The sequence below is a fragment of the Mobula birostris genome, chromosome 13 (assembly GCF_030028105.1).
Source record: "Mobula birostris isolate sMobBir1 chromosome 13, sMobBir1.hap1, whole genome shotgun sequence".
NCBI classification, from domain to species: Eukaryota; Metazoa; Chordata; class Chondrichthyes; order Myliobatiformes; family Myliobatidae; genus Mobula; species Mobula birostris.
This window is the reverse complement of record NC_092382.1, coordinates 23,496,851-23,511,819: the sequence shown is the minus strand read 5'-3', so window position 1 is coordinate 23,511,819 and position 14,969 is coordinate 23,496,851. Positions and strand designations below refer to the sequence as shown.

General features: G+C 41.0%; 1 protein-coding gene across 1 annotated transcript in view; it reads left to right on the top strand.

The window, feature by feature from the left end:
• LOC140208566 (uncharacterized) overlaps nucleotides 1–14,969 on the top strand; it is a 189,704-nt gene that overhangs the window by 102,556 nt on the left and 72,179 nt on the right. The window lies entirely within an intron of this gene.

Here is a 14,969-nt window from a genome sequence, read left to right as displayed (position 1 = left end):
CCACAGACTGTTCTGTCTGGTTCACCGTCAGCTTTACGTTTGACCTGTTTGTCGCCATTTGTTGCCAGAAGTGGAAAATAAAGTATTGCACGGGGAAAACTGCGGCTGTGGTTCTGACAACAACCGGCGTTCTGTTCTGTTTTAATAATGTGTCCTACTTCTTTATATATCGTCCTCTGAAAGTAGTCGACATTATACCCCGGGACTGTACTGAAATACCGGGCTACTATATGGATCCCGAGTGGGTGGGATATGACCGGCTTTCTACCGTCCTAACGCCGTTACTCCCATTCGTGTTAATACTCCTGTTTAACGCTCTGACAGTCAGACACATTTTAGTCTCGTCCGTAAGGGGCTGAGGGGTCAGAGCAAGGCGGAGAACCGCAGTGACCTGGAGATGGAGAGCAGGAGGAGGTCTGTGATCTTACTTCTCACCATCTCCGGCAGCTTCATCATCCTGTGGTCGGTGAGTGTTGCCGAATTCCTTTATAACACCATCGCCGGGTTGGATCGGAATGACTACAACGATTCTGAATACACTTTTCAACACTCCGGAGACATGCCGATGATATAAAGCTGTTGTACAAACACATTTATTTGTGGGGTAACTCAGTCCAAGTTCAGAGAGCAGTCCATTAGCACAGCGAAATATCCGCTCACGTCAATTATTCAACAAATTAACAAACAACATATCTCATCTCTTCTCGGCGGGATTCGCAATGTTTCCGATCTTGACTCTGCAGAACCAATGATCATCGGAGAAGGTGGCAGCGGGGAGAGTAAATCTGGTTTCGAGCCCGAGAGAGAGACGCAGCACAGGAACAGACTCTCCGACACCCGCACCCCGCGACCTCCTCTCCTACCAATTATTAAGCTCATCCTACCTTTAATGTTTAGTTTTCCACCATATTTCCGCGCTCGCCACCGCCAGACCCTTTTCGGTCATGATAAAGTGGACAGGCTCTGGGAACATTCAAGACTAAACAGGCCAAAATGCAACTCATTAGTTACTTCGGTCTCTTGCATAAGAATGAAATGGAAAAAAATGTCAACAGACTGCACGAATTTACAGTAAAGCTCGCACTTGTCCGTCGCATTAGACAAAGATGTTGCGGGGGTATGTTTAACACCACAGAACTCATGCATAATTGCCAAAATTTTCACGGAAACCTCCGATGCCTAGTCTGCTTCAAAGAAAATGATGTCATCTCACTTCCTGATTTTTAATAAATTTCCATCCGATCAAATTGCGTGTTGACTCTCCTCTGCATTCACTCAGGTAGAATCGCATATTTATTATTATTTTTATTTTCTATCTCAGCTCAATCTGATAAAAATTGCGGTATGGACATGTACACGGAGAAGCCCACTGATTTCTCAATCGCTTGGAACCTTCGGCCGATTCTGATGGTGTTGCGTATTGTGGCTGTCTGGAGATTTACATAGATATTGTCGTGCGGGTCGCATTGTTTAATGCTGTTGTGTGGTGACTTTAGAATGATGCCAGTCGTGTATATCACAAATGGGACAATGTTCATGTACCACTGTCTTTCATTTTCCTCTTTCAAGTCAGCATACTTCTGGTGTTTCTTACTTACTGATTTTCATGCGGTGTGTGTGTTCGGAATGACCATCCCTATTACCCTGTAATATTAGATCCGACGGGTACCAGGTATTGCCCCATCTCTAGTAATAGATTGGTCATAAGAGACTCCAAAACTCGATTAGGGTTGTATTTACTGTATAATATTGTATAGAATGTTTTGCATGTTAAAGCAAGATTTTGGTGAAAGATGTTTGCCTGTACTTGTGTAAGGTTGAATTAATCTGTTGCAAGGTACTGCAGGATATTTTCTGGTTTCACATGGCATATTCGACTTTTATCATCTTGAATTTGTTAGTTTTTTTTATTGTGCATTTTTGATGTCTTTGTCTTAAGCACCTAGTCCTGTATTGCTACAAGGAAACATTCTGTTTCTGGGAAGACGTCTACAAATTTGAGCCAGTCTTTGAACGCTTTCTCGTTGACACCTAGTCTGCTCAGATCGCAGAGATTTCATCCATGGACAGTTATGCTTATCTGTTGGCTAACTCTTTCTTCTATAGCAGTGTTTGCCAACCTTTTTAGCCCAACGCCCTCATGAAGCACCTTCATACTTACCAACGCCCTCCTAAAGCACCTTCTTACTTTCCAACGTCCTACTTAAGCACAATATACTTTCCATCGCCCCCATAGTGTAAAAACATGGCTACCATATGCTAACATGAGAAAGATATTCTGCTTTAACTTCATATTTATCATTAAACGTAGATTTTACAGCACCTGCCCGCTGCCCAGTAGCTGCGGGATGGTAACGATGAATGACACAATAGACTTGCAATTTCATTTTCATAAATTCCACGAAACCAGCATGGCAACCTGTTATATATGGTGCTCCATCCGGTGCACAAGAAATCATGTTCCTAATCAGAATCATTTTGTTATCAATTTCACTTTGAGTTCGTCGTGGACTGATTCTCCGTTGATATCTATTTTCAACTTTATACAATCGAGAATCTCTCGATCGATTTTTCCATTGTTGATGAACGGTGCATGTGCCATTATCAATGCCTCGTCGCACAGTTGGCTCCCAAATTCTGTTTTCCTTTAGCTCTGTGCATAGTGATACTCAATGTCCTCACTCGTTTCATCAATATGAGGTGCTGCAGAATTAATACTCAGAGGAGTCAATTTTAAAATACAGGTATCTGTTTTGAGAACAGTGGTGAGTACCTGATACGGCAGGCCTTATTAATCTTTCACTAATTGTATGAGATCTTGCAGACTTCTGCTATTACTTTGGAAATGTTATGAGAAGCAATGAGACGACGATCAAAGTCATTTGTTGCTTTCTTTCCAAATGACTCGAGTGTGCAACGCTTTTCAAATGCTTCTTTCATCTTCCAGAACTGAGTAAAACCATAAGTAGCTTTTTAAGTGTGTCACTTATGGAAGTATTGCTGCAATCTTGATGGTTTCGTTGTTTACAAGTAAGACACATGGGGCATATCTGATCTGACACAAAGAGAATAAAACAATATTCCAGGTTTGTTACATTCTAAAGACGCACTTTTTGTGGTGTCTAATTCTTAGCAGGATTAGAATTCAAGGCTTCACCGCCTTCAAACCATAAGATCATAAGATACAGGAGCAGAAGTAGGCCATTCGGCCAATCGAGTCTACTCCGCCATTCAATCATGGGCTGATCCAATTATTCCAGTCATCCCCACTCCCCTACTTTCACACCATACCCATTGATGCCCTGGCTAATCAAGAAACTATCTATCTCTGCCTTGAACACAACCAATGACTTAGACTCCACAGCCGCTCGTGGCAATAAATTCCACAGATTTACCACCCTCTGACTAAAGTATTGTCTCTAATCTGTGTGTCCTTTTGAGCTCCTCAATTTCCTCAAAACTTCCTGTCCCTCCAACTGACTTGGTATCATCCACACCTTTGCAACAAAGCCATCAATTCTGTCATCCAAGTCACCGTCATATAACAGACAAGAATCGGTCCCAACACAGATCCCTGTGGAACACCACTGGTCACCAGCAACCAATCAGAAAAGGTTCCCTTTATTACTATTCTTAACCTCCTGCCAATCAGCCACTGCTTCATCCATGCAAGAATCTTTCCTGTGATATCATGGGCTCATAACCTGATAAGCAGCCTCATGTGTGGCACCTTGTCAAGGACCTTCTGAAACCTCACGTGTCCAGCATCAACCGATTCTCCTTTGTCCATCTTGCTTGTTACTTCTTCAATGAATTCAAAGACTTTCAACATACTTGTCAGGCAAGATTTTCCCTTGAGGAAACCATGCTGAAAATGACCGAAAATACCCTGAAAATACATCCTCAACATCCAACTCCAATATCTTCCCAAAGAGTGAAGTGAGACTAACTGGCCTATAATTTCTGTTTATCTAGCTCCCTCCCTTCTTGAAGAGTGGAGTGATAATTCCAAATTTTCAGTTGTATGGAACCACGCCAGATTCAATTGATTATTGAAACATCATTACTAATCCCTCCACAATGTCTTCAGTCACCTCTTTGAGAACTCTGGGATGTACACTATGTGGTCCAGGTGGCGTATTTACCTTCAAACTTTTCTGTTTCCCAAGAACCTGCTCCCAAGTAATGTACTATAAATATTTCTGACCACTGACATCTGGACTTCCACCATCCTGCTGGTGTCTTCCATAGTGAAGACTGATATAAAACACCTACTCAGTTCATCCGCCAGCTCCTTGCCTCTATTACCACCCCTCCAGCAATGTTTTCCATTGGTCCGATATGTACCCTCACCTCTCCTTTACACTTCATGCATCTAAAGAAACATTTAGTATCCTCTTTATTGGCGAGCTTACCTTTGTATTCCATATTGTTCCTTCTTATTTTTTTTTTAAGTTGCCTTCTGTTGTTTTTTAAAAGCTTCCCATTCCTCTGACTTCCCACCATTTTTTGCTCTGTTATATGCCTCCACTTTGGTGTCCATGTTGGCTTTGCCTTCCTATTAGCCACAGTTGTATCATCTTACCTTTGGAATACTTCTTCCTCTTTAGTACTTATATATCCTGTGCCTTCTGGATTACTCACCGAAATTCCAGCCATTCTGTCGTCATCCATTCCAGTGTTCTTTCCTTATCAATTTAGGCCAATTCTTCTCTCATGCCTCTGTAATTCTCTTTATTCTACAATTATACTGACACATTTCACATTAGCTTCTCCTTCTCGCATTTCAGGGCGAATTCCATTATATTAAGATCACTTCCCCTCTGGGTTCTTTTGCCTTAAGTGCTCTAAATAATTCCTATTCATTGCACAACACCCAATCAAGAATAGCTGATCCCAGCTGGGATCAACCAGGAGCTGCTGTAATAAGCCATCTTGTGAGTATTCTAGGAAATCCTCCTCTTGGGATCCAGCACCTACCTGATTTTCCCAATATATCTGCATGACTATCTCCCATGAATACTGTAATATTGCTGTTTTGGCATGCATTTTCCTTCTCCCATTGTAATTTGTAGAAGGTATACATACTACTGTTTGGGGGTCTCTATAAAACTCCAATCTCTGTCTTTTCACTCTTACTACTCCTTTGTTCTACCCACAATGACTCAACACCTTCTGACTCTTTCTAATGAGTTGGAGACCTCATCCTAGAAGGAGTTCCTTGCAGAAATACAGGACAAGGTTGTTAACAAAATGATTTAAAAAAATCGAAAATAAATGAAATACAAACAAACAAGGCAGAAAATGCCAAGAGAAACCAGAGACAATCCAATATATTCCAGGCTCCTGCAGCAGTTTAACTCCATCTGATTAATTACAATCAAGTGGCAAATATCATTCACCAAAATCTTGCTTCAAAATAAAAACTCATGAATTCCCTCCATCACTTCATAAAGGCACCATAAATTCGAGCCTGATCCAGTTTTAGAGTTAAAATCTTACAAACTATATGAAAATCAATACATTATTTCAGATAGGACAATCTAAAATAACCATCTGGGTATAATATTATGGGATAAACAAGCAGGAACAACTCCCTCAATAGATAAAACCATTCCCACCACACACATGTGCCTCGACCAGTGCAGCACCTCACCACAGGTATTGTTTGTGTCATCAGTCAGACAACCAGATTACTTTCTCTGTCAATCAGCTTCCAAATGTTGCTACTCTGTCATTCATTGCCACGCCCCACTGCTGATTCCCTTCTCCTCATCCTACATTCTTACCCTGACAACTCCCAATGTCATTCTTCCTCAGCCCAGAGATTTGAGGGGTGAAGAACATCTCAGGCAGAACTACAGTCAGCTCAACTTCTTCAGTCTGCAGAAAAGTCAAGGGAAACATCTTCACCCACAGAGTGGTGTTACAGCATTAGCAACAATGCTGATGCTGAGGATGTTCTACGAGTCTGTGGTGGCCAGTGCTATCATGTTTGCTGTTGTGTGCTGGGGCAGCAGGCTGAGGGTAGCAGACACCAGCAGAATCAACAAACTCATTCGTAAGGCCAGTGATGTTGTGGGGATGGAACCAGACTCTCTGACGGTGGTGTCTGAAAAGAGGATGCTGTCCAAGTTGCATGCCATCTTGGACAGTGTCTCCCATCCGCTGCATAATGTACTGGTTGGGCACAGGAGTACATTCAGCCAGAGACTCATTCCACTGAGATGCAACACTGAGCATCATAGGAAGTCATTCCTGCCTGTGGCTATCAAACTTTAGAACTCCTCCCTTGGAGGGTCAGACACCCTGAGCCAATAGGCTGGTCCTGGACTTATTTCCATCTGGCATAACTTGCATATTATTATTTATTTATGGTTTTATATTGCTATATTTATACTCTATTCTTGGTGCAACTGTAATGAAACCCAATTTCCCTCCAGAACAATGAAGTATGTCTATCTATCTATCTGTCAATGAATTTAGAAATGAGTCAATGTTTTTTTAAACGAACATAAACATTTATTAAACTTTGCTTACGATAGTGAAAAGTAAAGAAACAACTAACTTAACTGGAAGTAAACTGCTATAAGCAACTCTGGAACAGTTCTTAAAGTGGTAAATTCTAACACAGTTCTTAAAGTGGTAAATTCTAAAGTTCAAGTGATTTACAGAGTCAATAAGGAGAGACTTCTCTGGAGATGGATTTCTTCACAGACATGACATTTCTGCTGATTCTGTCCAAAGGATTCATGACGAAGGAAATAAAATAGCTTAAAGGAACTGACCTTTTCCAGGCAAGTAACACTGCTGAAACTTCCCTGCTCTTTTGCAAGAGTTATCTCAGATGCAGGTCACTATTTCTTGACCGAAGAGTCCAATAAGGGCGATCCTTCATAACCCCGCTGAACGACTCCAACTTTATTGTGATCCTTCAGGTTCCCGTCCTTTTGATGAAGGTCTTCACTCTCCGATACTGAACTGCAAAAGTAAAACTAACAAAAACCTGGCAGATATTGGCAAAACTGCCAGCACAAAGGTTTTACCTTAAGATAGACAGTAAAACTCCGGTTTAAAACGAAACTGCATCACAAGACAAATACGCAGCAAAACGGACTATCTGACGAACTAAAAATAACTCAACTGAAGACTAACTGCATCACACCAGGGTTCCCTGTTATATACCTGTTGCGAACATGTAATCACGTGTCCTCACATTGGAGGGAAAGTTACATCACCCCACCACCACAAGACCATTACCTCATGCTCACAAGATACTGCATTACATCATGGTCATAAGACAGTCACAAGATACCCACAAGGTATATAAGACCTCCCACCAAAAAGGAGAAAATTTTGGTCTGTTATGAACAAAATTTTTAAAAACTAACAATTTATAAAAGAAATACAAATGTATAAAATTTACAACATACACAGTATCATACAGTACCTTACAAACTAATATACAGTAGAAGTGTTACAAATGCTAAAATATAACTCCATAAAAAATTACATTGCACATTTAATATCTAGGTAGACTGTCAGCAATCACATTATCTTTGCCTTTAATATAGGTTATCAAAATATTATACTCCTGTAACATTAAACTTTGTTACTGAATTGGAGTTTGCTTCATTTCCTTAACCATTATCCTTAACCAAACCCGGACCTACAAGGTGATCAAGATAGGTCACTATGGCATGGCCAAATTCACTTTTAACTAAGTTAATAGTTAAGTTAGCTTTTGAAAGTCTTTCAAATAGTTTCTCCACCGCAGTAACATGTGCTTTCCAAGTATCATTTCCTGTAACAAAATCATCAATATAGGCATCTGCCCATGAATCACAGAATTAATCGTCCGCTGCAAATTACCTGGTGCATCCTTCATCCCAAATGGAAGAACATTATATTCGTATAACCCAGATGGGGTTACAAATGCAGAAATCTCTCGACCTCTATCCATCAATGGAACATGCCAATACCCTTTTAACAAATCAATTTTTGTAAGGAACTTTGCTTTTCCCACTTCATCCACACAATCATCTACTCCAGGGATTGGATATGCATCAGTTTTTGTCACAGTATTCACCTTCCTGTAATCAGTACAAAACCAAATACTACTGTCTGGCTTAGGAACCATCACATAAGGTTAACTCGAATTCGAATTAGAAGGTCTAATAATATTATTCTCTAACATATACTTAATTTCTTGTTCACAAGTTCACATTTTTCCCTGTTCATCCTATATGGATGTTGCTTTATGGGATTTGCATCTCCAACATCTCCATCAACTGTAGCTACAGTGGTTCTTTTAGGAACGTCTGGAAATAAATCCCTATACTGTATTTAACAATTCACTGTTTCATTTGTTGTCTCTGCTCTGGCTATAAATGAGCTAATTTCTCATCAATATTTTCCAGAATTGTTGAGTTTGATGATCTGGCAGAAATAATGCTGGGTTTAAAATGAGTTTCAGATGAATCATCCATTAAGTCCCTAGTGGGATCAGCCTCTTTATTATTAACCATAACAGTCATAGTAGCAGACTGTTTCTCATAATATGGTTTTATCATATTTATATGACATAGCTGTGTGGGACTTCTTTGATCTGGCGTTTTTTATCATATAATCCACATAATTAACTTTGGATATAACCTCATAAGGACCATGGAATTTAGCTTGTAAAGGGTTCGTTTGCACCGGGAAAAGAACCAACACCTTATCTCCAGGCTTAAATGACCTCATTCTAGCATCCTTATCATACCACGTTTTCATTTTCTCCTGAGCCAACTTTAAGTTTCCGTTGGCTAAGCTACACGCTTTAAGTAATCTTTCCTTGAACTTTAAAACATAATCCAGCAAATTCGTATGTACCTCTTTATTAATCCACTGCTCTTTCAACAAGTCCAAAGGTCCTCTAAATCTATGCCCAAACACAAGTTCAAAAGACTAAAACCTAGGGATTCCTGCACTGAATCCCAGACTGCAAAAAGTAATAAATGTACGCCCTCATCCCAGTCCTTTTCATTTTCCACACAATACATCCTAACCATGGTTTTGAGGGTAGAATGAAACCTCTCCAAGGCTCCTTGTGATTCACAATGGTATGCAGATGAGGTAATCTGTTTTGCTCCCAGTTTATAATCTCTCTGCTGAAACAATCCAGACATAAAATTACCACCTTGATCAGATTGTATTTCCTTAGGAAATCCAAAATAAGTAAAGAACTTTATAAGAGCCTTTATTACCGTTTTAGCTGTTATATTCCTGAGTGGAATGGCCTCTGCAAACCTAGATGCTGTGCACATGATAGCCAGCAAATATTGATGTCCAATCTTAGTTTTTGGCAATGGGCCTACACGATCTATAATAATTTTGGAAAATGGTTCACCAAATGCTGGAATCGGTTGCAGTGGGGCCACTGGAGTAACTTGATTAGCTTTACCCACAATTTGGCAAGTTTGACACGTTCTGCAAAATGTCGCCACATCTTTTCTTAAAGTAGGCCAGTAAAAATATTTAAAAACCTTATTTGCAGTTTTCTTTACACGTTGATGGCCACCCAAAGGCATACTATGAACCATAGTTAAAATCTCATTCCAGTAAACTTTAGGAACTACTACCTGGTGATTAACTTCCCATTCTTCACTTGCAGGACTTGTAGGTGATCTGCACTTCCTCATTAATACTCCTTTCTCAAAATAATACCCTACTGACACCTTCTCAATTTCACAATCTGGAAGAGCTTGTTCTTTTAATTTGATAATCTCAGGGTTTCTACTCTGCTCTGTTATCATCTTTTTCTGAGATAGAGATAAATCTTCATGGTCAGACTTACTACCAGAATCTTGATCAAACAATGAAGGTAAGAAAGTTTCTGACACATCCTCAAAATTTGAATCCCGAGTTGAACAGTCATGGGTAACAGACCCATCCTGCACATCAATCTTTTTAGCCTTAGCTTGGGTTACAACACAGGAAGAATCCGTTTTAGAAGAATCCATCTGTGGTTCCTCAGGTATGGGCTTTGTTGTCAAATGCACTTCTGGAAAGACTTGTCTGTTTGCTAAGTCATTCCCTAATAATAGAGAAACGCAATTCATCCTTAAACTGGGTTGTAGTCGTAACTTCACAAGTCCCGTAACTAACCCTGACCTTAAGTTTGCTCTATGCAAATGTACTGGCATAAGGGCACTCCCAACACCTCTTATAGGGTTTACCTCACCAATGTCAGACTCATCACTAAATTTGAGAACACTGTCTAATATAAGTAATTGAGAAGCTACAGTATCCCTAAGGATTTTTATTGGCACTGGATTGGGTCCCTCTTTCAAGGATACAAATCCTTCGGTTATAAAATAATCATATCCCCTCTTAACTTGGTCGAAGTCTGACAAAGCTTCATGTGTATTTATCGAACTCTGTGGATTTACAAGTGTTTCAATACGTTGCACACAAGCATCCGGGACTGCCGCCTTCTCCTTTAATCAGAAACAGTTAGCTATGATGTGTCCAGGTTTCTTACAATAATTACAAATAGGACCAAAATGTCTTTCCTTCATATGTTTCCCTTCATCCTTACCTTTCTCACTAACTTCTGACTTAATTTCTGGTTTACCTTGACTCCCTGTGCTATCTTTCCTTTTAAAAGTCCTACCCTGAGGAAATCTACTCTTATGGATTAAAGCATACTCATCAGCTAATTTAGCAGACTCCTGCAACGTAGCAGTGTCCCTCTCATTTAAGTATGTCCTTACCTCAATAGGGATGCACCTTTTAAATTCCTCCAATAAAATCAACTCTTTTAATTTACTCTACTCCCCATTCACATTTTTAGAGGAAACCCATCTCTCAAAACACACAGAATTATCGTAGGTAAAATCCACGTAATTTTTGTCCACAGCTTTCTTCAAATTTCTGAATTTTTCTCTATAAGCTTCTGGAACCAGTTCATGCGCTTTCAATATATGCTGCTTCACAGTATCATAATCAAGTGTTTGCTCAGCAGTTATTGCTGTATAAACTTTCTGTGCCTTACCTCTAATTATACTTTGTTACATCACTGGCCATTGATCTTTTGGTCACCTTGAAGTGAGAGCAACAATTTCAAAATGTTACAAATATTTGTCCACTTCTGTTTCATTAAGTGGAGGAGCCAAAATAACTTCTCGACTAGCAAGAAACTATTTCATAGAACCGGAATTCTGATTCTCAGACTTTAATTTCTCCATCGCTAGCTCAAACTGTCTCTGTTTATCTGCTTCTCTAGTTTTAAATTCCCTTAGTTTATATTCTTCTTCTAATTAACTTCATTCCAAGTCCACTTTAACTTGTTCGAACTTTATCTGTTCGTTATGGAACTGCACCTCAAGATTACTGAATGGAAACATTTCTAACGCATCCCCAGCAAAATTACCGGATGCTATATAGTGTGTCACGCTTTTTCTTTGAATTATGGGTTTGTTGTAACTTTTGCAATTCCTTTAAGGTCCAACCCTCTAGCAATCTCGGATACATCACCCTTTTTCGCCATCGCTAATAAGTCCAGGTCTGGTGATTCCATAAACTCATCAATATTCATTGCTGCTGAATACCACCCACAAACCAATCAAACAAAACAATTGGAAATTGCCTTATTCAAATCAGATTACTAATTAAACAAGCACTCAACCTCAAAATCGGAACAATCCCAAGAGCCCCCGATTGGTTACAGCATTAGCAACAATGAATATAGAAATGAGTCAGTGTTTTTTTTAAACAAACATAAACATTTATGAAACTTTGCTCCACAATAGTGAAAAGTAAACAAACAACTAACTTAACCGGAGTTAACTGCTATACACAACTCTGCAACAATTCTTAAAGTGGTAAATTCTAACACAGTTCTTAAAGTAGTAAATTCAAAAGTTCAAGTGATTTACACAGTCAATAAGGAGAGACTTCTCTGGAGACGGATTTCTTCACAGACATGACGTTTCTGCTGATTCTGTCCAAAGGATTCACGATGAAGGAAATAAAACGGCGTAAAGGAACTGACCTTTTCCAGGCAAGTAACACTGCTGAAACTTCCCTGCTCTTTTACAGGAGTTATCTCAGATGCAGGTCACTATTTCTTGACCGAAGACTCAATAAGGTCGATCCTTCATTACCCCGCTGAACGACTCCAACCTTATTGTGATCCTTCAGGTTCCCGTCCTTTTGATGAAGGTCTTCACTCTTTGATACTGAACTGCAAAGGTAAAACTAACAAAAACCTGGCAGATATTGGCAAAACTGCCAGCACAGAGGTTTTATCTTAAAATAGAAAGTAAAACTCCGGTTTAAAATGAAACTGCATCATGAGACAAATACGCAGCATAACGGAGTATCTGACAAACTAAAAATAACTCAGCTGAAGACAAACTGCGTCACACCAGGGTTCCCCGTAATATACCTGTTGTGAACATGTCATCACGTGACCTCACATTGGCGGGAAAATTACATCACCCCACCATCACAAGACCATTACCTCATGCTCATAAGATTCTGCATTACATCATGGTCATAAGACAGTCACAAGATACCCACAAGATATGTAACAGTGGTGACTGGAACCCATCCCACAGGGAGAGCGAGAGGTGAACAATAGGGGAGGGTTTAAAAGGACTGTCTTGGAACAGATGCTCCGGCAGGGTCCAGCCGGCCTGAGTTAACTCTCTACTGTACACTAGGTGTGTTATAAATTCACCAAGTACCAGAGACTGAGTTTAAAATAGAACTGATTTATTTCTCTCAGATCCAGAATATTAAACTCCAGTCCCATTAAAGGTGAATATGCAGCAGAGGAAACTCCTCCCATGCCCAGTGACCAGGGTGCAGACTGGGTGTGGTGAGCAGCAGCAATAATTGCAGAGTTCAGCACCGACAGTCACTCTCAAAATTGCATTCAGCAACGGTGATGGACAAATATCCAGCATGCAGCTTATTGAAACTTTCTCCGCAGTGTGAATCCAGTCGAGTGTCACAGCTGTCAGACACTGTAAGGTTTCACTGCTCATGTAATGGCCTCTCTGCAATGTTTCACTGCTGAGGTAATGGCTTCTCTGCAGCAGTAATGTTTAGGTTACGACTGGAGATAACAGGGTTTCAGAGTGCGGGGCTATCCAATGACAGAAATGTTCTTTCTTGTGAGTCTGGAAGAGAGATTTTTGTGGTTTTTTGCTGGGGAGAGATGAGAAGATGAGAATGGAGAGAGTGGGCCCTTTTTCTCTTTTTTTGTTTACTTCACTAACCATATAGTCAAAGTAGGAATTATAAAGCTCAATTATTTAATCGCATATTGTGTACTGTTCGTTATTTCGGGGTACTGATTTGTAACAGGAGACACATCACACAGCATCCACGCAAACGAGATTTCTTAACGTTGGCCGGGCTGGGGGGCTGTCACAACCTATATTAAGCTGCTAGCTAAGCGAGAGTTACATAAGGTTAGATGACTGAGTGAATCACTTCCCACATTCACAGTAGGTGAACAGCCTCTCCCCTAGTGTGAACCCGGTAGTGGGTCATAAGGATAGATAACTGAGTGAATCACTTCCCACATTCGCAGCAGGGGAATGGCCTCTCCCCAATGTGAACTCAATGGTGCACATCTGGTTGATTTGGCAGACAGAATCTCTTCCCAAAGTCCGACCAGGTGATCGGCCTCTACCCAGTGTGAACTTGCTGGTGCCTCTGTCGTTGAGATGACCGAGTGAATCCCTTCCCACAGTCTGAGCAAGTGAACGGCCTCTCCCCAGTGTGAACTCGCTGGTGTGCTATTAGGGTGGATGACCGAGTGAATCCCTTCCCACAGTCTAAGCAGCTGAATGGCCTCTCTCCGGTGTGAACTCGCAGGTGTCTCTGTAGGGTGGATGATCGAGTGAATCTCTTCCCACAGGCTGAGCAGGTGAACGGCCTCTCCCCAGTGTGAACCGACTGGTGTTTCAGTAGGTCGGATGACCGAGTGAATCCCTTCCCGCAGTCTGAGCAGGTGAATGGCCTCTCCCCAGTGTGAACTGACTGGTGTTTCAGTAGGTGATATGACTGAGTGAATCTCTTCCCACAGTCTGAGCAGGTGAACGGCCTCTCTCCAGTGTGAAATCGCTGATGTATCTTCAGTTGGGATGAGCAAGTGAATCCCTTCCCACAGTCTGAGCAGGTGAACGGCCTCTCTCCAGTGTGAACTCGCTGGTGTGCCATTAGGGTGGATGACCGAGTGAATCCCTTCCCACAGTCTGAGCAGGTGAATGGCCTCTCACTGGTGTGAACTGACTGGTGTCTCAGTAGGTCCGATGACCGAGTGAATCCCATCCCACAGTCTGAGCAGGTGAATGCCTTCTCCCCAGTGTGAACTCGCTGGTGAGACATTAGGGCAGATGACTGAGTGAATCCTTCCCCACAAATTCAGCAAATGACCAGCCTCTGCCCAGTGTGAACTGACTGATGTGTTCACAGTTGGGAAGACCGACTGAATCCCTTCTCACACACAGAACAGATGAATGGCCTTGTCCCAGTGTGAACTTGCTGATGTACCTTCAGTTGAGATGACAGAGTGAATCCATTCCCACTGTCTGAGCAGATGAATGCCTTTCCTCTATGTAAAATAATGGGCGTGCTAGTTGGTCAGATAGTGAATCCCTCCCCACCATCTGAGCAGGAAGGATGATCGAGTGAATCCCTTGCTCCACTTCTTAAACATCTGGACAGAGACAGCAAAACTGGCGTGTTGTGTTTGAGATTCCTGTAGATAAATTCCTTATTGTTTTTACCCTGAAAAAAGATTTACAAATTCCAACAATGGGTGCAGGACAACATTTCAGATGAGATCACTTGAGTTGTCAAGGTGTGATCTGGCATCACACTGTCACAGTGAAGTTCAACCCAACTTGGAGAGAGAAATCATCTTCTAACTGGGCACAGTGATGGTATCTGGAATGACCATCAAATTC